At 47.0% G+C, this 22,141-nt stretch overlaps 1 long non-coding RNA gene across 1 annotated transcript in view; it reads left to right on the top strand.

The window, feature by feature from the left end:
* The window catches only part of LOC134957176 (uncharacterized), a 245,054-nt gene that overhangs the window by 151,761 nt on the left and 71,152 nt on the right, over nt 1-22,141 (top strand). Inside the window, exon 2 of the long non-coding RNA XR_010186515.1 lies at nt 5,985-6,108. This is a non-coding gene — a long non-coding RNA (uncharacterized LOC134957176). The remainder of the gene's footprint in view (nt 1-5,984; nt 6,109-22,141) is intronic.

Raw genomic sequence — 22,141 nt, 5'->3', positions numbered from 1 at the left:
AGTATAAGTGCCACGTGTCTGTGCCGCCCAGCGTTGTCGCTCTGTTTCCTAGATGTGCCGTGCTGGAAGTATAAGTGCCACGTGTCTGTACCTCCCAGTGTTGTCGCTCTGTTTCCTAGATTTGCCATGCAGGAAGTATAAGTGTCACGTGTCTGTACCGCCCAGTGTTGTCGCTCTGTTTCCTAGATGTGCTGTGCTAGAAGTATATGTGCCACGTGTCTGTGCCACCCAGCGTTGTCGCTCTGTTTCCTAGATGTGCCATGCTGGAAGTATAAGTGCCACGTGTCTGTGCCGCCCAGCGTTGTCGCTCTGTTTCCTAGATGTGCCGTGCTAGAAGTATATGTGCCACGTGTCTGTGCCACCCAGCGTTGTCGCTCTGTTTCCTAGATGTCCCGTGCTGGAAGTATAAGTGCCACGTGTCTGTGCCGCCCAGTGTTGTTGCTCTGTTTCCTAGATGTGCCGTGCTGGAAGTATAAGTGCCACGTGTCTGTGCCTCCCAGTGTTGTCGCTCTGTTTCCTAGATTTGCCATGCTGGAAGTATAAGTGTCACGTGTCTGTGCCGCCCAGTGTTGTCGCTCTGTTTCCTAGATGTGCTGTGCTAGAAGTATATGTGCCACGTGTCTGTGCCACCCAGCGTTGTCGCTCTGTTTCCTAGATGTGCCATGCTGGAAGTATAAGTGCCACGTGTCTGTGCCGCCCAGTGTTGTCGCTCTGTTTCCTAGATGTGCCGTGCTAGAAGTATATGTGCCACGTGTCTGTGCCACCCAGCGTTGTCGCTCTGTTTCCTAGATGTCCCGTGCTGGAAGTATAAGTGCCACGTGTCTGTGCCGCCCAGTGTTGTTGCTCTGTTTCCTAGATGTGCCGTGCTGGAAGTATAAGTGCCACGTGTCTGTGCCGCCCAGTGTTGTCGCTCTGTTTCCTAGATGTGCCGTGCTGGAAGTATAAGTGCCACGTGTCTGTGCCGCCCAGTGTTGTCGCTCTGTTTCCTAGATGTGCCGTGATGGAAGTATAAGTGCCACGTGTCTGTGCGCCCAGTGTTGTCGCTCTGTTTCCTAGATGTGCTGTGCTGGAAGTATAAGTGCCACGTGTTTGTACCGCCCAGTGTTGTCACTCTGTTTCCTAGATGTGCCGTGCTGGAAGTATAAGTGCCACGTGTCTGTGTCGCCCAGTGTTGTTGCTCTGTTTCCTAGATGTGCCATGCTGGAAGTATAAGTGCCACATGTTTGTGCCGCCCACTGCTGTCGCTCTGTTTCCTAGATGTGCTGTGCTGGAAGTATAAGTGCTACGTGTCTGTGCCGCCCAGTGATGTCGCTCTGTTTCCTAGATGTGCCGTGCTGGAAGTATAAGTGCCACGTGTCTGTGTTGCCCAGTGTTGTTGCTCTGTTTCCTAGATGTGCCATGCTGGAAATATAAGTGCCACATGTTTGTGCCGCCCACTGCTGTCGCTCTGTTTCCTAGATGTGCCCTGCTGGAAGTATAAGTGCCACGTGTCTGTGCCGCCCAGTGCTGTCGCTCTGTTTCCTAGATGTGCCGTGCTGGAAGTATAAGTGCCACGTGTCTGAGCCACCCAGTGCTGTCGCTCTGTTTACTAGATGTGCCGTGCTTGTAGTTTAAGTGCTATGTGTCTATGCGCCCAGTGTTGTTGCTCTGTTTCTTAGATGTGCCGTGCTGGAAGTATAAGTGCCACGTGTCTGTACCGCCCAGTGTTGTCGCTCTGTTTCCTAGATGTGCCGTGCTGGAAGTATAAGTGCCACGTGTCTGTGCCGCCCAGTGTTGTCGCTCTGTTTCCTAGATGTGCCGTGCTGGAAGTATAAATGCCACGTGTTTGTGCCGCCCAGTGTTGTCGCTCTGTTTCCTAGATGTGCCATGCTGGAAGTGTAAGTGCCACGTGTATTTGCCGCCCAGTGTTGTTGCTCTGTTTCCTAGATGTGCCATGCTGGAAGTGTAAGTGCTACATGTCTGTGCGCCCAGTGTTGTTGCTCTGTTTCTTAGATGTGCCGTGCTGGAAGTATAAGTGCCACGTGTCTGTACCGCCCAGTGTTGTCGCTCTGTTTCCTAGATGTGCCGTGCTGGAAGTATAAGTGCCACGTGTCTGTGCCGCCCAGTGTTGTCGCTCTGTTTCCTAGATGTGCCATGCTGGAAGTGTAAGTGCCACGTGTCTGTGCCGCCCAGTGTTGTCACTCTGTTTCCTAGATGTGCCATGCTGGAAGTATAAGTGTCACGTGTCTGTGCCACCCAGTGTTGTCGCTCTGTTTCCTAGATGTGCCATGCTGGAAGTGTAAGTACCACGTGTCTGTGCCGCCCACTGTTGTCACTCTGTTTCCTAGATGTGCCATGCTGGAAGTATTAGTGCCACGTGTCTGTGCCGCCCAGTGCTGTCGCTCTGTTTCCTAGATGTGCCGTGCTGGAAGTATAAGTGCCACGTGTCTGTGCCGCCCAGTGTTGTCGCTCTGTTTCCTAGATGTGCCATGCTGGAAGTGTAAGTGCCACGTGTTTGTGCCGCCCACTGTTGTTGCTCTGTTTCCTAGATGTGCCGTGCTGGAAGTATAAGTGCCACGTGTCTGTGTTGCCCAGTATTGTCGCTCTGTTTCCTAGATGTGCCATGCTGGAAGTATAAGTGCTACGTGTCTGTGCCCCCAGTGTTGTTGCTCTGTTTCTTAGATGTGCCGTGCTGGAAGTATAAGTGCCACGTGTCTGTACCGCCCAGTGTTGTCGCTCTGTTTCCTAGATGTGCCGTGCTGGAAGTATAAGTGCCACGTGTCTGTGCCGCCCAGTGTTGTCACTCTGTTTCCTAGATGTGCCATGCTGGAAGTGTAAGTGCCACGTGTTTGTTCCGCCCACTGTTGTTGCTCTGTTTCCTAGATGTGCCATGCTGGAAGTATAAGTGCCACGTGTCAGTGCCGCCCAGTGCTGTCGCTCTGTTTCCTAGATGTGCCGTGCTGGAAGTATAAGTGCCACGTGTCTGTGCCGCCCAGTGTTGTCGCTCTGTTTCCTAGATGTGCCGTTCTGGAAGTATAAGTGCCACATGTCTGTGCCGCCCAGTGTTGTCGCTCTGTTTCCTAGATGTGCCGTGATGGAAGTATAAGTGCCACGTGTCTGTGCCGCCCAGTGTTGTCGCTCTGTTTTCTAGATGTGCCGCGATGGAAGTATAAGTGCCACGTGTCTGTGCCGCCCAGTGTTGTCGCTCTGTTTCCTAGATGTGCCGTGATGGAAGTATAAGTGCCACATGTTTGTGCCGCCCACTGCTGTCGCTCTGTTTCCTAGATGTGCCCTGCTGGAAGTATAAGTGCCACGTGTCTGTGCCGCCCAGTGCTGTCGCTCTGTTTCCTAGATGTGCCGTGCTGGAAGTATAAATGCCACGTGTCTGTAACGCCCAGTGCTGTCGCTCTGTTTCCTAGATGTACCGTGCTGGAAGTATAAGTGCCACGTGTTTGTGCCGCCCAGTGTTGTCGCTCTGTTTCCTAGATGTGCCATGCTGGAAGTGTAAGTGCCACGTGTTTTTGCCGCACAGTGTTGTTGCTCTGTTTCCTAGATGTTCCGTGCTGGAAGTATAAGTGCCACGTGTCTGTGCCGCCCAGTGTTGTCGCTCTGTTTCCTAGATGTTCCGTGCTGGAAGTATAAGTGCCACGTGTCTGTGCCGCCCAGTGTTGTCGCTCTGTTTCCTAGATGTGCCATGCTGGAAGTGTAAGTGCCACGTGTTTTTGCCGCACAGTGTTGTTGCTCTGTTTCCTAGATGTTCCGTGCTGGAAGTATAAGTGCCATGTGTCTGTGCTGTCCAGTGTTGTTGCTCTGTTTCCTAGATGTTCCGTGCTGGAAGTATAAGTGCCACGTGTCTGTGCCGACCCAGTGTTGTCGCTCTGTTTCCTAGAAGTGCCACGTGTCTGTGCCGCCCAGTGTTGTCGCTCTGTTTCCTAGATGTGCCGTGCTGGAAGTATAAGTGCCACGTGTCTGTGCCGACCCAGTGTTGTCGCTCTGTTTCCTAGATGTGCCGTGCTGGAAGTATAAGTGCCACGTGTCTGTGCCGCCCAGTGTTGTCGCTCTGTTTCATAGATGTGCCGTGCTGGAAGTATAAGTGCCACGTGTCTGTGCCGCCCAGTGTTGTCGCTCTGTTTCCTAGATGTGCCGTGCTGGAAGTATTAGTGTCACGTGTCTGTGCCGCCCAGTGTTGTCGCTCTGTTTCCTAGATGTGCCGTGCTGGAAGTATAAGTGCCACGTGTCTGTGCCGCCCAGTGTTGTCGCTCTGTTTCCTAGATGTGCCGTGCTGGAAGTATAAGTGCCACGTGTCTGTGCCGCCCAGTGTTGTCGCTCTGTTTCCTAGAAGTGCCGTGCTGGAAGTATAAGTGCCACGTGTCTGTGCCGACCCAGTGTTGTCGCTCTGTTTCCTAGAAGTGCCACGTGTCTGTGCCGCCCAGTGTTGTCGCTCTGTTTCCTAGATGTGCCGTGCTGGAAGTATAAGTGCCACGTGTCTGTGCCGACCCAGTGTTGTCGCTCTGTTTCCTAGATGTGCCGTGCTGGAAGTATAAGTGCCACGTGTCTGTGCCGCCCAGTGTTGTCGCTCTGTTTCCTAGATGTGCCGTGCTGGAAGTATAAGTGCCACGTGTCTGTGCCGCCCAGTGTTGTTGTTCTGTTTCCTAGATGTGCCGTGCTGGAAGTATAAGTGCCACGTGTCTGTGCCGCCCAGTGTTGTCGCTCTGTTTCCTAGATGTGCCGTGCTGGAAGTATAAGTGCCACGTGTCTGTGCCGCCCAGTGTTGTCGCTCTGTTTCCTAGATGTGCCGTGCTGGAAGTATAAGTGCCACGTGTCTGTGCCGCCCAGTGTTGTCGCTCTGTTTCCTAGATGTGCCGTGCTGGAAGTATAAGTGCCACGTGTCTGTGCCGCCCAGTGTTGTCGCTCTGTTTCCTAGATGTGCCGTGCTGGAAGTATAAGTGCCACGTGTCTGTGCCGCCCAGTGTTGTCGCTCTGTTTCCTAGATGTGCCGTGCTGGAAGTATAAGTGCCACGTGTCTGTGCCGCCCAGTGTTGTCGCTCTGTTTCCTAGAAGTGCCGTGCTGGAAGTATAAGTGCCACGTGTCTGTGCCGCCCAGTGTTGTCGCTCTGTTTCCTAGATGTGCCGTGCTGGAAGTATAAGTGCCACGTGTCTGTGCTGTCCAGTGTTGTCGCTCTGTTTCCTAGAAGTGCCGTGCTGGAAGTATAAGTGCCACGTGTCTGTGCCGACCCAGTGTTGTCGCTCTGTTTCCTAGAAGTGCCACGTGTCTGTGCCGCCCAGTGTTGTCGCTCTGTTTCCTAGATGTGCCGTGCTGGAAGTATAAGTGCCACGTGTCTGTGCCGACCCAGTGTTGTCGCTCTGTTTCCTAGATGTGCCGTGCTGGAAGTATAAGTGCCACGTGTCTGTGCCGCCCAGTGTTGTCGCTCTGTTTCCTAGATGTGCCGTGCTGGAAGTATAAGTGCCACGTGTCTGTGCCGCCCAGTGTTGTTGTTCTGTTTCCTAGATGTGCCGTGCTGGAAGTATAAGTGCCACGTGTCTGTGCCGCCCAGTGTTGTCGCTCTGTTTCCTAGATGTGCCGTGCTGGAAGTATAAGTGCCACGTGTCTGTGCCGCCCAGTGTTGTCGCTCTGTTTCCTAGATGTGCCGTGCTGGAAGTATAAGTGCCACGTGTCTGTGCCGCCCAGTGTTGTTGTTCTGTTTCCTAGATGTGCTGTGCTGGAAGTATAAGTGCCACGTGTCTGTGCCGCCCAGTGTTGTCGCTCTGTTTCCTAGATGTGCCGTGCTGGAAGTATAAGTGCCACGTGTCTGTGCCGTCCAGCTTAGTCATCCTGCGACCTCGCTGGATGAAAACAATAGTGTGAGGTGCTCAGTGCTCAGAATTGACTAGAAATTAGTGGACATTAATGTTATTGCGGATAATAATACTGTAGATACAAAAACATCCCCAAATTCTGTGATTTTAACTGTTTTTATGATTTTTTTATTTTTTTTTAAATACAGATCCAAAACACGAAGGAGATCCAGATCCAAAACTAAAACCACAACCCGTGACGGGGGCGGCGCACGTCTCTAATTCTTAGACTGTTTTGTTCTTCATTGGTGGAACTGAAGCTGCGTCACATCGGTAAGTTACCCCTCGCCACCCCAAGCCGGTATTACTCTGTAGCTTCAGGCAGGTTTCCTTTTTCCATGAAGGGTCACCAGAAATATCAGCGTGACGGCGCTCTCATCAACACCGCCATTCCAATGATATCATATTACTATTCATTGCGTCTATGTTATACCTGTATACCTGTTATTGGAATGGCTCGTTACTTGCACACTTGGCTACAATCCGCCCAAAATGCTTTATATTGACGGAATGACTCCCTGTTTCTCCTAATCTAGCGCTTGGCGAGTTTGTCTTCAGTTCCAGCGTCATCTTCCATTGCTATATTAGTCTTATCTTCATCATATGGCCGCGCATTACAGTCTCTGGTAACAGCACCGCTATGGGTGGAAAATGAGACTTTCTGCCTCACACGTCCCAGGACACTGGGGGTCATTCCGAGTTGATCGCTAGCTGCCGTTGTTCGCAGCGCAGCGATCAGGCTAAAAATCGGCATTTCTGCGCATGCGTATGCACCACAATGCGCACGCACGACGTACGGGTACAAAGGCATTTGTTGTTTTGCACAGGTTCTAGCGAAGTTTTCAGTCGCACTGACGGCCGCAAAAAGATTGACAGAAAGGGGGCGTTTCTGGGTGTTAATTGACCGTTTTCAGGGAGTGTTTGCAAAAACACAGGCGTGGCTGGGCGTTCGCTGGGCGGGTGTATGACGTCAAATCCGGACCTGAATAGGCTGAAGGGATCGCTAGCGCTGAGTAGGTTCAGAGCTACTCAGAAACTGCACAAACTGTTTTTGCAGAGCTCGGCTGCACAGGCGTTCGCACTTCTGCTAAGCTAAAATACACTCCCAGTGGGCGGCGGCATAGCGTTTGCACGGCTGCTAAAACTAGCTAGCGAGGGATCAACTCGGAATGACCTCCACTGTGTACACTCCTCTCCGTATGTATTATCTCTTACACACAATTACATCTTATTGTGCATTTCTGCTGCCATTGCGTTTGTTTTTATAATATCTGCAATAAGTTACGAACAGACCAACGATATAAAACCTATTATACTGTACCTGCCCTTACCCACTATATTGCTGTACCTGCCCTGACCCACTATATTGCTGTACCTGCCCTGACCCACTATTATGCTGTACCTGCCCTGACCCACTATTATGCTGTACCTGCCCTGACCCACTATTATACTGTACCTGCCCTGACTTGCTATTATACTGTACGTGCCCTGACCCACTATTATACGGTACCTGCCCTGACTTGCTATTATACTGTACGTGCCCTGACCCACTATTATACTGTACCTGCCCTGACCCACTATTATACTGTACCTGCCCTGACCCACTATTATACTGTACCTGCCCTGACCCGCTATTATACGGTACCTGCCCTGACTCACTATTATACTGTACCTGCCCTGACTCACTATTATACTGTACCTGCCCTGACCCACTATTATACTGTACCTGCCCTGACCCACTATTACACTGTACCTGCCCTGACCCACTATTATACTGTACCTGCCGTGACTCACTATTATACTGTACCTGCCCTGACCCACCATTATACTGTACCTGCCCTGACCCACTATATTACTGTACCTGCCCTGACCCACTATATTACTGTACCTGCCCTGACTTGCTATTATACTGTACCTACCCCGACCCACTATTATACTGTACCTGCCCAGACCCACTATATAGCTGTACCTGCCCTGACCCACTATTATGCTGTACCTGCCCTGACCCACTATTATACTGTACCTGCCCTGACTTGCTATTATACTGTACGTGCCCTGACCCACTATTATACTGTACCTGCCCTGACCCACTATTATACTGTACCTGCCCTGACCCACTATTATACTGTACCTGCCCTGACCCGCTATTATACGGTACCTGCCCTGACTCACTATTATACTGTACCTGCCCTGACTCACTATTATACTGTACCTGCCCTGACCCACTATTATACTGTACCTGCCCTGACCCACTATTACACTGTACCTGCCCTGACCCACTATTATACTGTACCTGCCGTGACTCACTATTATACTGTACCTGCCCTGACCCACCATTATACTGTACCTGCCCTGACCCACTATATTACTGTACCTGCCCTGACCCACTATATTACTGTACCTGCCCTGACTTGCTATTATACTGTACCTACCCCGACCCACTATTATACTGTACCTGCCCAGACCCACTATATAGCTGTACCTGCCCTGACCCACTATTATGCTGTACCTGCCCTGACCCACTATTATGCTGTACCTGCCCAGACCCACTATTATACTGTACCTGCCCTGACCCACTATTATACTGTACGTGCCCTGACCCACTATTATACTGTACCTGCCCTGACCCACTATTATACTGTACCTGCCCTGACCCGCTATTATACGGTACCTGCCCTGACCCACTATTATACTGTACCTGCCCTGACCCACTATATTACTGTACCTGCACTGACCCGCTATTATACTCTACCTGCCCTGATTGACTATTATAATGTACCTGCCCTGACCTACTATTATACTGTACCTGCCATGACCCACTATATTACTGTACCTGCCCTGACCCGCTATTATACTGTACCTGCCCTGACCCACTATATTACTGTACCTGCCCTGACCTGCTATTATACTGTACCTGTCCTGACCCGCTATTAAACTGTACCTGCCCTGACTCAGTATTATACTGTACCTGCCCTGACCCACTATATTACTGTACCTGCCCTGACCCATTATTATACTGTACCTGCCCTGACCCACTATTATACTGTATCTGCCCTGACCCACTATATTGCTGTACCTGCCCTGACCCACTATTATACTGTACCTTCCCAGACCCACTATATTACTGTACCTGCCCTGACCCACTATTATACTGTACCTGCCCTGACCCACTATAAAACCTGACCCACTGTGATACACGCCCTGACCCACTGTGATACACACCCTGACCCACTGTGATACACGCCCTGACCCACTGTGATACACGCCGTGACCCACTGTCATATACACCCGGACCCACTGTCATACACACCCGGACCCACTGTCATGCACGCCCGGACCCACTGTCATACACGCCCGGATCCACTGTCATACATGCCCTGACCCACTCTCATACACGCCCTGACCCACTCTCATACACGCCCTGACCCACTCTCATACACGCCCTGACCCACTCTCATACACGCCCTGACCCACTGTCATACACGCCCGGACCCACTGTCATACACGCCCTGACCCACTGTGATACACGCCCTGACCCACTGTGATACACGCCCTGATCCATTGTCTTCCACTTTCTCACCCACTGTCATACACGCCCGGACCCACTGTCATACATGCCCAGACCCACTGTCATACACGCCCAGACCCACTGTCATACACGCCCAGACCCACTGTCATACACGCCCTGACCCACTGTCATACACGCCCTGACCCACTGTCATACACACCCTGACCCACTGTCATACACACCCTGACCCACTGTCATACACGCCCTGACCCACTGTCATACACGCCCTGACCCACTGTCATACACGCCCGGACCCACTGTCATACACGCCCGGACCCACTGTCATACACGCCCGGACCCACTATCATACACGCCCGGACCCACTATCATACACGCCCGGACCCACTGTAATACACGCCCAGACCCACTGTCATACACGCCCTGACCCACTGTCATACACGCCCTGACCCACTGTCATACACGCCCTGACCCACTGTCATACACGCCTTTAACACATTCAGATCATGTTGCACTCTGCAGTCTCTGATACTATTTGTAGTATATGACGGTCACTAATGCTGTCTGTAGTACTCTACAGTCTCTGATACTATCTGTAGTGTATGACGGTCACTAATGCTGTCTGTAGTACTCTGCAGTCTCTGCTACTATCTGTAGTATATGATGGTCACTAATGCTGTCTGTAGTACTCTGCAGTCTCTGCTACTATCTGTAGTATATGATGGTCACTAATGCTGTCTGTAGTACTCTGCAGTCTTAGTATATGATGGTCACTAATGCAGTCTGTAGTACTCTGCAGTCTTAGTATATGATGGTCACTAATGCAGTCTGTAGTACTCTGCAGTCTCTGCTACTATCTGTAGTACAGTATATGATGGTCACTAATGCTGTCTGTAGTACTCTGCAGTCTTAGTATATGATGGTCACTATTGCAGTCTGTAGTACTCTGCAGTCTCTGCTACTATCTGTAGTACAGTATATGATGGTCACTAATGCTGTCTGTAGTACTCTACGATCACTGATGCTGTCTGTAGTATATAATGGTCACTAATGCGCAAGTAGTACTCTGTGGCCACTGATGCTACATGTAGTACTCTGCGGTCACTGTCTGTAGTATAAGACGGTCACTAATGCTGTCTGTAGTACACTGCGATCACTGATGCTATCTGTAGTATATGACGGTCACTAATGCATGTTGCACTCTGCGGTCACTAATGCTGTCTGTAGTATATGACGGTCACTAATGCTGTCTGTAGTATATGACGGTCACTAATGCATTACAATGGAACAATACCACCACACGAAAAGCGCACAACTCCTCAAGTAAATGGCCCAAACAGAACCGGTTCTTTTCCTTCTCGAGGTTCACATAGATCAGTGATACTCAATACCTCAAAAGAACAAAAATAAACATAGCGTAATATGGTAATGAATGACAACAATATCAAATATTGAGGTGGTGACTCGTACCCCATCTGATGGTCTACCGTAAGTAGACAATAAAGCTTTGGAGGAGCGGATATCACCGTGAGGTCTGTCTGGTCTTCTTCAAATGGTATGTGGGTTTTTCACTTCCACAGTTATACAATGAAGAAAAGAAAAACCTCCATAGTGTAAAACCTTACAGCATTTTATTTTTATAAAATCATGTGGGACAAATATATGAACCCACTCTGTTAAAATCACAACAAGATGTAATCCTAAAATACAGAAGCTGGGACTCCTACCAGATGGTGTTGTCACTCCAAGAAGTAGACAATATGAGCATGGACTAGGGGGCCAACAGGCGTCCCTGAAGTTCGACCTCCAAATCCTAGATAGGAATCCCTCTGTCTGTTCACCTTCCTTGCCAACGCGTTTCGATACCCACAGTATCTTCCTCAAGGCATAAGGAAGGTGTGCACACAGTGGGCCATTTATACCCACTAAGTGGTGAACATGAGCTATCCCTAAAACTAGACATGGATCAACTGACATTCTTTCCCTAAGTATACATATGGAACAAATTTTCCCACATCCAATCCATTTCCTAAATTATAGGATCCCCTTTTTCTTAAAAAGTCCGCCAAAAGGAGCCATATACATCATCTAAACATCATCAGGCCGCGTCACTACGTATGACCACATCCCTCGTTCCCGTCCGTCTCCCGGAAGTGACGTAAGCCGCGCCGTCATCAGCCGTGTCATACCCGAAAGTCCAGTGTTGCGTTTCAGACCTTCGCCTCCCGGAAGTGATGTATACCGCGTCATCATCATCGGCATTGCACCCGGAAGTCTTATTCCACGCTCCGTCCTTAATCTTATATGGGACTCGAGGGATGGAAAATAATACCCGAAATGGATTCCAAATGTTCTCGGCTTATCTTTCACAATAAATATCCCATGATGTCATCATCGGCGGAACATATTTGTATATCACGATGTAGTAGATTTTAATAACTCAGCTGTATTGAATCTTCATCTAATATACCTTAATATAAAAATGCATGTGTTAGATTCTTTCTTGGATACAATGGGTGTACATTATAAAAACCACTTCAACTCAAAGTCTTTGTTAATACCCTCTGGTTTCAGTGTCTTAAAACAATGTATCATGGCCCTCATTCCGAGTTGATCGGTCGCAAGGCGAATTTAGCAGAGTTACACACGCTAAGCCGCCGCCTACTGGGAGTGAATCTTAGCTTCTTAAAATTGCGACCGATGTATTCGCAATATTGCGATTACTAACTACTTAGCAGTTTCAGAGTAGCTCCAGACTTACTCTGCCTGTGCGATCATTTCAGTGCTTGTCGTTCCTGGTTGACGTCACAAACACACCCAGCGTTCGCCCAGGCACTCCCACCGTTTCTCCGGCCACTCCTGCGTTTTTTCCGGAAACGGTAGCGTTTTCAGCCACACGCCCCTGAAACGCCGTGTTTCCGCCCAGTAACACCCATTTCCTGTCAATCACATTACGTTCGCCGGAGCGAAGAAAAAGCCGTGAGTAAAAATACTTTCTTCATAGTAAAGTTACTTGGCGCAGTCGCAGTGCGAACATTGCGCATGCGTACTAAGCGGATTTTCACTGCGATGCGATGAAAAATACCGAGCGAACAACTCGGAATGAGGGCCCATATTCATTTCCATTTTAGCCAACCTTTTATTAATATCACTGTGTCTTATGTCACCACTAACTTTTTTCAAACCATAAAACATCAAAAGGTTTCTATAGATGTGGAGACTGTGTAGGATTCAAGAACGTAAAGAATACCTTTGGCAACAAAAAAGAGGATGTTAACATAAATGGGAAAACGTGTAAGATTCAGGAGTTTATAACTTGCAACACTAATAACGTTGGCTATGGGATTGAGTGTTCATGCCATCTATTTTATATTGGCAGAACAAGTAGGCCGCTAAAGATACGAATTAGTGAGCACCTACGCAATATTAAAAAGGGGATAGAAACCCATGCTTTATCTGCACATTTTAGAGAAAAACACAGCTGTGATATTAAGCACGTTATTAATTTTTATGGTTTGAAAAAAGTTAGTGGTGACATAAGACATAGTGATATTAATAAAAGGTTGGCTAAAATGGAAATGAATATGATACATTGGCCCTCATTCCGAGTCGTTCGCTCGGTATTTTTCATCGCATCGCAGTGAAATTCCGCTTAGTGCGCATGCGCAATATTCGCACTGCGACTGCGCCAAGTATCTTTGCTATGAAGAAAGTATTTTTACTCACGGCTTTCTCATCGCTCCGGCGAACGTAATGTGATTGACAGGAAATGGGTGTTACTGGGCGGAAACACGGCGTTTTATGGGCGTGTGGCTGAAAACGCTACCGTTTCCGGAAAAAACGCAGGAGTGGCCGGAGAAACGGGGGAGTGGTTGGGCGAACGCTGGGTGTGTTTGTGACGTCAAACCAGGAACGACAAGCACTGAACTGATCGCACAGGCAGAGTAAGTCTGGAGCTACTCTAAAACTGCTAAGTAGTTTGTGCTCGCAATATTGCGAATACATCGGTCGCAATTTTAAGATGCTAAGATACACTCCCAGTAGGCGGCGGCTTAGCGTGTGTAACTCTGCTAAATTCGCCTTGCGACCGATCAACTCGGAATGAGGGCCATTGTTTTAAGACACTGAAACCAGAGGGTATTAACAAAGACTTTGAGTTGAAGTGGTTTTTATAATGTACACCCATTGTATCCAAGAAAGAATCTAACACATGCATTTTTATATTAAGGTATATTAGATGAAGATTCAATACAGCTGAGTTATTAAAATCTACTACATCGTGATATACAAATATGTTCCGCCGATGATGACATCATGGGATATTTATTGTGAAAGATAAGCCGAGAACATTTGGAATCCATTTCGGGTATTATTTTCCATCCCTCGAGTTCCATATAAGATTAAGGACGGAGCGTGGAATAAGACTTCCGGGTGCAATGCCGATGATGATGACGCGGTATACATCACTTCCGGGAGGCGAAGGTCTGAAACGCAACACTGGACTTCCGGGTATGACGCGGCTGATGACGGCGCGGCTTACGTCACTTCCGGGAGACGGACGGGAACGAGGGATGTGGTCATACGTAGTGAAGCGGCCTGATGATGTTTAGATGATGTATATGGCTCCTTTTGGCGGACTTTTTAAGAAAAAGGGGATCCTATAATTTAGGAAATGGATTGGATGTGGGAAAATTTGTTCCATATGTATACTTAGGGAAAGACTGTCAGTTGATCCATGTCTAGTTTTAGGGATAGCTCATGTTCACCACTTAGTGGGTATAAATGGCCCACTGTGTGCACACCTTCCTTATGCCTTGAGGAAGATACTGTGGGTATCGAAACGCGTTGGCAAGGAAGGTGAACAGACAGAGGGATTCCTATCTAGGATTTGGAGGTCGAACTTCAGGGACGCCTGTTGGCCCCCTAGTCCATGCTCATATTGTCTACTTCTTGGAGTGGACAACACCATCTGGTAGGAGTCCCAGCTTCTGTATTTTAGGATTACATCTTGTTGTGATTTTAACAGAGTGGGTTCATATATTTGTCCCACATGATTTTATAAAAATAAAATGCTGTAAGGTTTTACACTATGGAGGTTTTTCTTTTCTTCATTGTATAACTGTGGAAGTGAAAAACCCACATACCATTTGAAGAAGACCAGACAGACCTCACGGTGATATCCACTCCTCCAAAGCTTTATTGTCTACTTACGGTAGACCATCAGAAGGGGTACGAGTCACCACCTCAATATTTGATATTGTTTTCATTCATTACCATATTACGCTATGTTTATTTTTGTTCTTTTGAGGTATTGAGTATCACTGATCTATGTGAACCTCGAGAAGGAAAAGAACCGGTTCTGTTTGGGCCATTTACTTGAGGAGTTGTGCGCTTTTCGTGTGGTGGTATTGTTCCATTGTATTGCATTTGTTTGGGGTGTGGGTGACACTCCCTCCATTTCACACATTAGTAGCCATTCTTTGCGCAGTGGGAAAATTCCATCTACCCCATTCCAGGTCACTAATGCATGTTGCACTCTGCGGTCACTGATGCTGTCTGTAGTATATGACGGTCACTAATGCATGTTGCACTCTGCGGTCACTGATGCTGTCTGTAGTACACTGCAGTTACTGATGCTGTCTGTATATATAAGACGGTCACTAATGCTGCATGTAGTATATTGCGGTAACTGATGCTGTCTGTATATATAAGACGGTCACTAATGCTGCATGTAGTAGATTGCAGTTACTGATGCTGTCTGTAGTATATGACGGTCACTAATGCTGCATGTAGTATATTGCGGTTACTGATGCTGTCTGTATATATAAGACGGTCACTAATGCTGCATGTAGTAAATTGCAGTTACTGATGCTGTCTGTAGTATATGACGGTCACTAATGCTGCATGTAGTAGATTGCAGTTACTGATGCTGTCTGTAGTATATGACGGTCACTAATGCTGCATGTCGTAGAGTGCGGTCACTGATGCTGTCTGTAGTATATGACGGTCACTAATGCTGCATGTCGTAGAGTGCAGTCACTGATGCTGTCTGTAGTATATGACTGTCACTAATGCTGCATGTAGTACACTGCGATCACTGATGCTCTCTGTAGTATATGACGGTCACTAATGCTGCATGTAGTACTCTGTGGTCACTGAAGCTGTCTGTAGTATATGACGGTCACTAATGCTGCATGTAGTACTCTGTGGTCACTAACGCTATCTGTAGTATACTATATGATGGTCACTAATGCTGCATGTAGTACTCTGTGGTCACTGATGCTGTCTGTAGTATAATGTATGATGGTCACTAATACTGTATGTAGTACTCTGTGGTCACTGATGCTGTCTGTAGTATACTGTATGATGGTCACTAATGCTGCATGTAGTACTCTGCAGTCACTGATGCTGTCTGTAGTATATGACAGTCACTAATGCTGAATTTTGTACTCTGTGGTCACTGATGCTGTCCGTAGTATATGATGGTCACTAATGCTTTCTGTAGAACACTGCGATCACTGATACTGTCTGTAGTATATGACGATCACTAATGCTGTCTGTAGTACACTGCGATCACTGATACTGTCTGTAGTATATGATGGTCACTAATGCTGTCTGTAGTACACTGCGATCACTGATACTGTCTGTAGTATATGACGATCACTAATGCTGTCTGTAGTACACTGCGATCACTGATACTGTCTGTAGTATATGACGATCACTAATGCTGTCTGTAGTACACTGCGATCACTGATGCTCTCTGTAGTATATGATGGTCACTAATGCTGCATGTAGTACACTGCGATCACTGATGCTCTCTGTAGTATATGACGGTCACTAATGCTGCATGAAGTACACTGCGATCACTGATGCTCTCTGTAGTATATGACGATCACTAATGCTGTCTGTAGTATATGCCGGTCACTAATGCTGTCTGTAGTACACTGTGGTCACTGATGCTGTCTGTAGTATATGACGGTCACTAGTGCTGTCTGTAGTACACTGCGATCACTGATACTGTCTGTAGTATATGACGGTCACTAATGCTGCATGTAGTAGAGTGCGATCACTGATACTGTCTGTAGTATATGACGATCACTAATGCTGTCTGTAGTACACTGCGATCACTGATACTGTCTGTAGTATATGACGGTCACTAATGCTGCATGTAGTACACTGTGGTCACTGATGCCATCTGTAGTATATGACGGTCACTAATGCTGCATGAAGTACACTGTAGTCACTGATGCCGTCTGTAGTATATGACGGTCACTAATGCTGCATGTAGTACACTGTGGTCACTGATGCTCTCTGTAGTATATGACGATCACTAATGCTGTCTGTAGTATATGACGGTCACTAATGCTGTCTGTAGTACACTGCGATCACTGATACTGTCTGTAGTATATGATGGTCACTGATGCCGTCTGTAGTATATGACGGTCACTAAAGCTGCATGTAGTACACTGTGGTCACTGATGCCGTCTGTAGTATATGACGGTCATTAATGCTGTCTGTAGTACACTGCGATCACTGATACTGTCTGTAGTATATGACGATCACTAATGCTGTCTGTAGTACACTGCGATCACTGATACTGTCTGTAGTATATGACGATCACTAATGCTGTCTGTAGTACACTGCGATCACTGATACTCTCTGTAGTATATGACGGTCACTAATGCTGCATGTAGTACACTGCGATCACTGATGCTCTCTGTAGTATATGACGGTCACTAATGCTGCATGTAGTACACTGTGGTCACTGATGCTGTCTGTAGTATATGATGGTCACTGATGCCGTCTGTAGTACACTGCGGTCACTGATGCTGTCTGTAGTATATGACGGTCACTAAAGCTGCATGTAGTACACTGTGGTCACTGATGCCGTCTGTAGTATATGACGGTCACTAATGCTGCATGTAGTACACTGCGGTCACTGATGCCATCTGTAGTATATGACGGTCACTAATGCTGCATGTAGTACACTGCGATCACTGATACTGTCTGTAGTATATGACGATCACTAATGCTGTCTGTAGTACACTGCGATCACTGATACTGTCTGTAGTATATGACGATCACTAATGCTGTCTGTAGCACACTGCGATCACTGATACTGTCTGTAGTATATGACGGTCACTAATGCTGCATGTAGTACACTGCGATCACTGATACTGTCTGTAGTATATGACGATCACTAATGCTGTCTGTAGTACACTGCGATCACTGATACTGTCTGTAGTATATGACGATCACTAATACTGTCTGTAGTATATGACGGTCATTAATGCTGCATGAAGTACACTGTGGTCACTGATGCCTTCTGTAGTATATGACGGTCACTAATGCTGCATGTAGTACACTGTAGTCACTGATGCCATCTGTAGTATATGACGGTCATTAATGCTGCATGAAGTACACTGTAGTCACTGATGCCGTCTGTAGTATATGACGGTCACTAATGCTGCATGTAGTACACTGTGGTCACTGATGCCATCTGTAGTATATGACGGTCATTAATGCTGCATGAAGTACACTGTGGTCACTGATGCCTTCTGTAGTATATGACGGTCACTAGTGCTGTCTGTAGTACACTGCGATCACTGATACTGTCTGTATTATATGACGGTCACTAATGCTGCATGCAGTACACTGTGGTCACTGATGCCGTCTGTAGTATATGACGGTCACTAATGCTGCATGTAGTACACTGTGGTCACTGATGCCATCTGTAGTATATGACGGTCACTAATGCTGCATGAAGTACACTGTGGTCACTGATGCCGTCTGTAGTATATGATGTTCACTAATGCAGCATGTAGTACACTGTGGTCACTGATGCTGTCTGTAGTATATGATGGTCACTGATGCCGTCCGTAGTACACTGCGATCACTGATGCTGTCTGTAGTATATGACGGTCACTAAAGCTGCATGTAGTACACTGTGGTCACTGATGCCGTCTGTAGTATATGACGGTCACTAATGCTGTCTGTAGTACACTGCGATCACTGATACTGTCTGTAGTATATGACGATCACTAATGCTGTCTGTAGTACACTGCGATCACTGATACTGTCTGTAGTATATGACGATCACTAATGCTGTCTGTAGTACACTGCGATCACTGATACTCTCTGTAGTATATGACGATCACTAATGCTGTCTGTAGTACTCTGCGATCACTGATACTGTCTGTAGTATATGACGATCACTAATGCTGTCTGTAGTACACTGCGATCACTGATGCTCTCTGTAGTATATGACGGTCACTAATGCTGTCTGTAGTACACTGCGATCACTGATGCCATCTGTAGTATATGACGGTCACTAATGCTGCATGAAGTACACTGTGGTCACTGATGCCGTCTGTAGTATATGATGTTCACTAATGCAGCATGTAGTACACTGTGGTCACTGATGCTGTCTGTAGTATATGATGGTCACTGATGCCGTCTGTAGTACACTGCGGTCACTGATGCTGTCTGTAGTATATGACGGTCACTAAAGCTGCATGTAGTACACTGTGGTCACTGATGCCGTCTGTAGTATATGACGGTCACTAATGCTGCATGTAGTACACTGCGGTCACTGATGCTGTCTGTAGTATATGATGGTCACTAATGCTGTCTGTAGTACACTGCGATCACTGATACTGTCTGTAGTATATGACGATCACTAATGCTGTCTGTAGCACACTGCGATCACTGATACTGTCTGTAGTATATGACGATCACTAATGCAGTCTGTAGTACACTGCGATCACTGATGCTGTCTGTAGTATATGACGGTCACTAATGCTGCATGTAGTACACTGTAGTCACTGATGCCGTCTGTAGTATATGATGTTCACTAATGCAGCATGTAGTACACTGTGGTCACTGATGCTGTCTGTAGTATATGATGTTCACTGATGCCGTCTGTAGTACACTGTGGTCACTGATGCTGTCTGTAGTATATGACGGTCACTAAAGCTGCATGTAGTACACTGTGGTCACTGATGCCGTCTGTAGTATATGACGGTCACTAATGCTGTCTGTAGTACACTGCGATCACTGATACTGTCTGTAGTATATGACGATCACTAATGCTGTCTGTAGTACACTGCGATCACTGATACTGTCTGTAGTATATGACGATCACTAATGCTGTCTGTAGTACACTGCGATCACTGATACTGTCTGTAGTATATGACGATCACTAATGCTGTCTGTAGTACACTGCGATCACTGATACTGTCTGTAGTATATGACGATCACTAATGCTGTCTGTAGTACACTGCGATCACTGATACTGTCTGTAGTATATGACGGTCACTAATGCTGCATGTAGTACACTGCGATCACTGATGCTCTCTGTAGTATATGACGGTCACTAATGCTGCATGAAGTACACTGTGGTCACTGATGCCATCTGTAGTATATGACGGTCACTAATGCTGCATGAAGTACACTGTGGTCACTGATACTGTCTGTAGTATATGACGATCACTAATGCTGTCTGTAGTACACTGTGGTCACTGATGCCGTCTGTAGTATATGATGTTCACTAATGCAGCATGTAGTACACTGTGGTCACTGATGCTGTCTGTAGTATATGATGGTCACTGATGCCGTCTGTAGTACACTGCGGTCACTGATGCTGTCTGTAGTATATGACGGTCACTAAAGCTGCATGTAGTACACTGTGGTCACTGATGCCGTCTGTAGTATATGACGGTCACTAATGCTGTCTGTAGTACACTGCGGTCACTGATGCTGTCTGTAGTATATGATGGTCACTAATGCTGTCTGTAGTACACTGCGATCACTGATACTGTCTGTAGTATAAGACGATCACTAATGCTGTCTGTAGCACACTGCGATCACTGATACTGTCTGTAGTATATGACGATCACTAATGCTGTCTGTAGTACACTGCGATCACTGATGCTCTCTGTAGTATATGACGATCACTAATGCTGTCTGTAGTTCACTGCGATCACTGATGCTCTCTGTAGTATATGACGGTCACTAATGCTGCATGTAGTACACTGCGATCACTAATGCTGTCTGTAGCACACTGCGATCACTGATACTGTCTGTAGTATATGACGATCACTAATGCTGTCTGTAGTACACTGCGATCACTGATACTGTCTGTAGTATATGACGATCACTAATGCTGTCTGTAGTACACTGCGATCACTGATACTGTCTGTAGTATATGACGATCACTAATGCTGTCTGTAGTACACTGCGATCACTGATGCTCTCTGTAGTATATGACGATCACTAATGCTGTCTGTAGTTCACTGCGATCACTGATGCTCTCTGTAGTATATGACGGTCACTAATGCTGCATGTAGTACACTGCGATCACTGATGCTCTCTGTAGTATATGACGGTCACTAATGCTGCATGTAGTACACTGCGATCACTGATGCACTCTGTAGTATATGATGGTCACTAATGCTGTCTGTAGTTCACTGCGATCACTGATGCTCTCTGTAGTATATGATGGTCACTAATGCTGTCTGTAGTTCACTGCGATCACTGATGCTCTCTGTAGTATATGATGGTCACTAATGCTGTCTGTAGTTCACTGCGATCACTGATGCTCTCTGTAGTATATGATGGTCACTAATGCTGTCTGTAGTTCACTGCGATCACTGATGCTCTCTGTAGTATATGATGGTCACTAATGCTGTCTGTAGTTCACTGCGATCACTGATGCTCTCTGTAGTATATGATGGTCACTAATGCTGTCTGTAGTACACTGCGATCACTGATGCTCTCTGTAGTATATGATGGTCACTAATGCTGCATGTAGTACACTGCGATCACTGATGCTCTCTGTAGTATATGACGGTCACTAATGCTGCATGTAGTACACTGTGATCACTGATACTGTCTGTAGTATATGACGGTCACTAATGCTGCATGTAGTAGAGTGCGGTCACTGATGTTGTCTGCAGTATATGACAGTCGCTTATGATGTCTGTAGTACACTGCAATCACTGATGCTGTCTGTAGTATATAATAGTAATTTTTGCTACATGTAGTACTCTGTGGTCACCGAAGCTGTCTGTAGTATATGACAATCACTAATGCTGCATGTAGTGCTCTGTGGTCACTGATGCTGTCTGTAGTACATGATGGTCACTAATGCTGCATGAAGTACACTGTGGTCACTGATGCCGTCTGTAGTATATGACGGTCACTAATGCTGCATGTAGTACACTGTGGTCACTGATGCTGTCTGTAGTATATGACGGTCACTAATGCTGCATGTAGTACACTGTGGTCGCTGAAACCATCTGTAGTATATGACGGTCACTAATGCTGCATGTAGTACACTGTGGTCACTGATACTGTCTGTATTATATGACGGTCACTAATGCTGCATGTGGTGCTCTGTGGTCACTGATACTGTCTGTATTATATGACGGTCACTAATGCTGCATGTAGTGCTCTGTGGTCACTGATACTGTCTGTATTATATGACGGTCACTAATGCTGCATGTAGTACACTGTGGTCACTGATGCCGTCTGTAGTATATGACGGTCACTAAAGCTGCATGTAGTACACTGTGGTCACTGATGCCGTCTGTATTATATGACGGTCACTAATGCTGCATGTAGTACACTGTGGTCACTGATGCCGTCTGTAGTATATGACGGTCACTAATGCTGCATGTAGTACACTGTGGTCACTGATGCCGTCTGTAGTATATGACGGTCACTAATGCTGCATGTAGTACACTGTGGTCACTGATGCCGTCTGTAGTATATGATGGT

Source organism: Pseudophryne corroboree, chromosome 9 (genome assembly GCF_028390025.1).
Source record: "Pseudophryne corroboree isolate aPseCor3 chromosome 9, aPseCor3.hap2, whole genome shotgun sequence".
Classification (NCBI taxonomy): Eukaryota; Metazoa; Chordata; class Amphibia; order Anura; family Myobatrachidae; genus Pseudophryne; species Pseudophryne corroboree.
The sequence above is the reverse complement of the archived record's forward strand: the minus strand, read 5'-3'. Positions and strand labels throughout refer to the sequence as shown.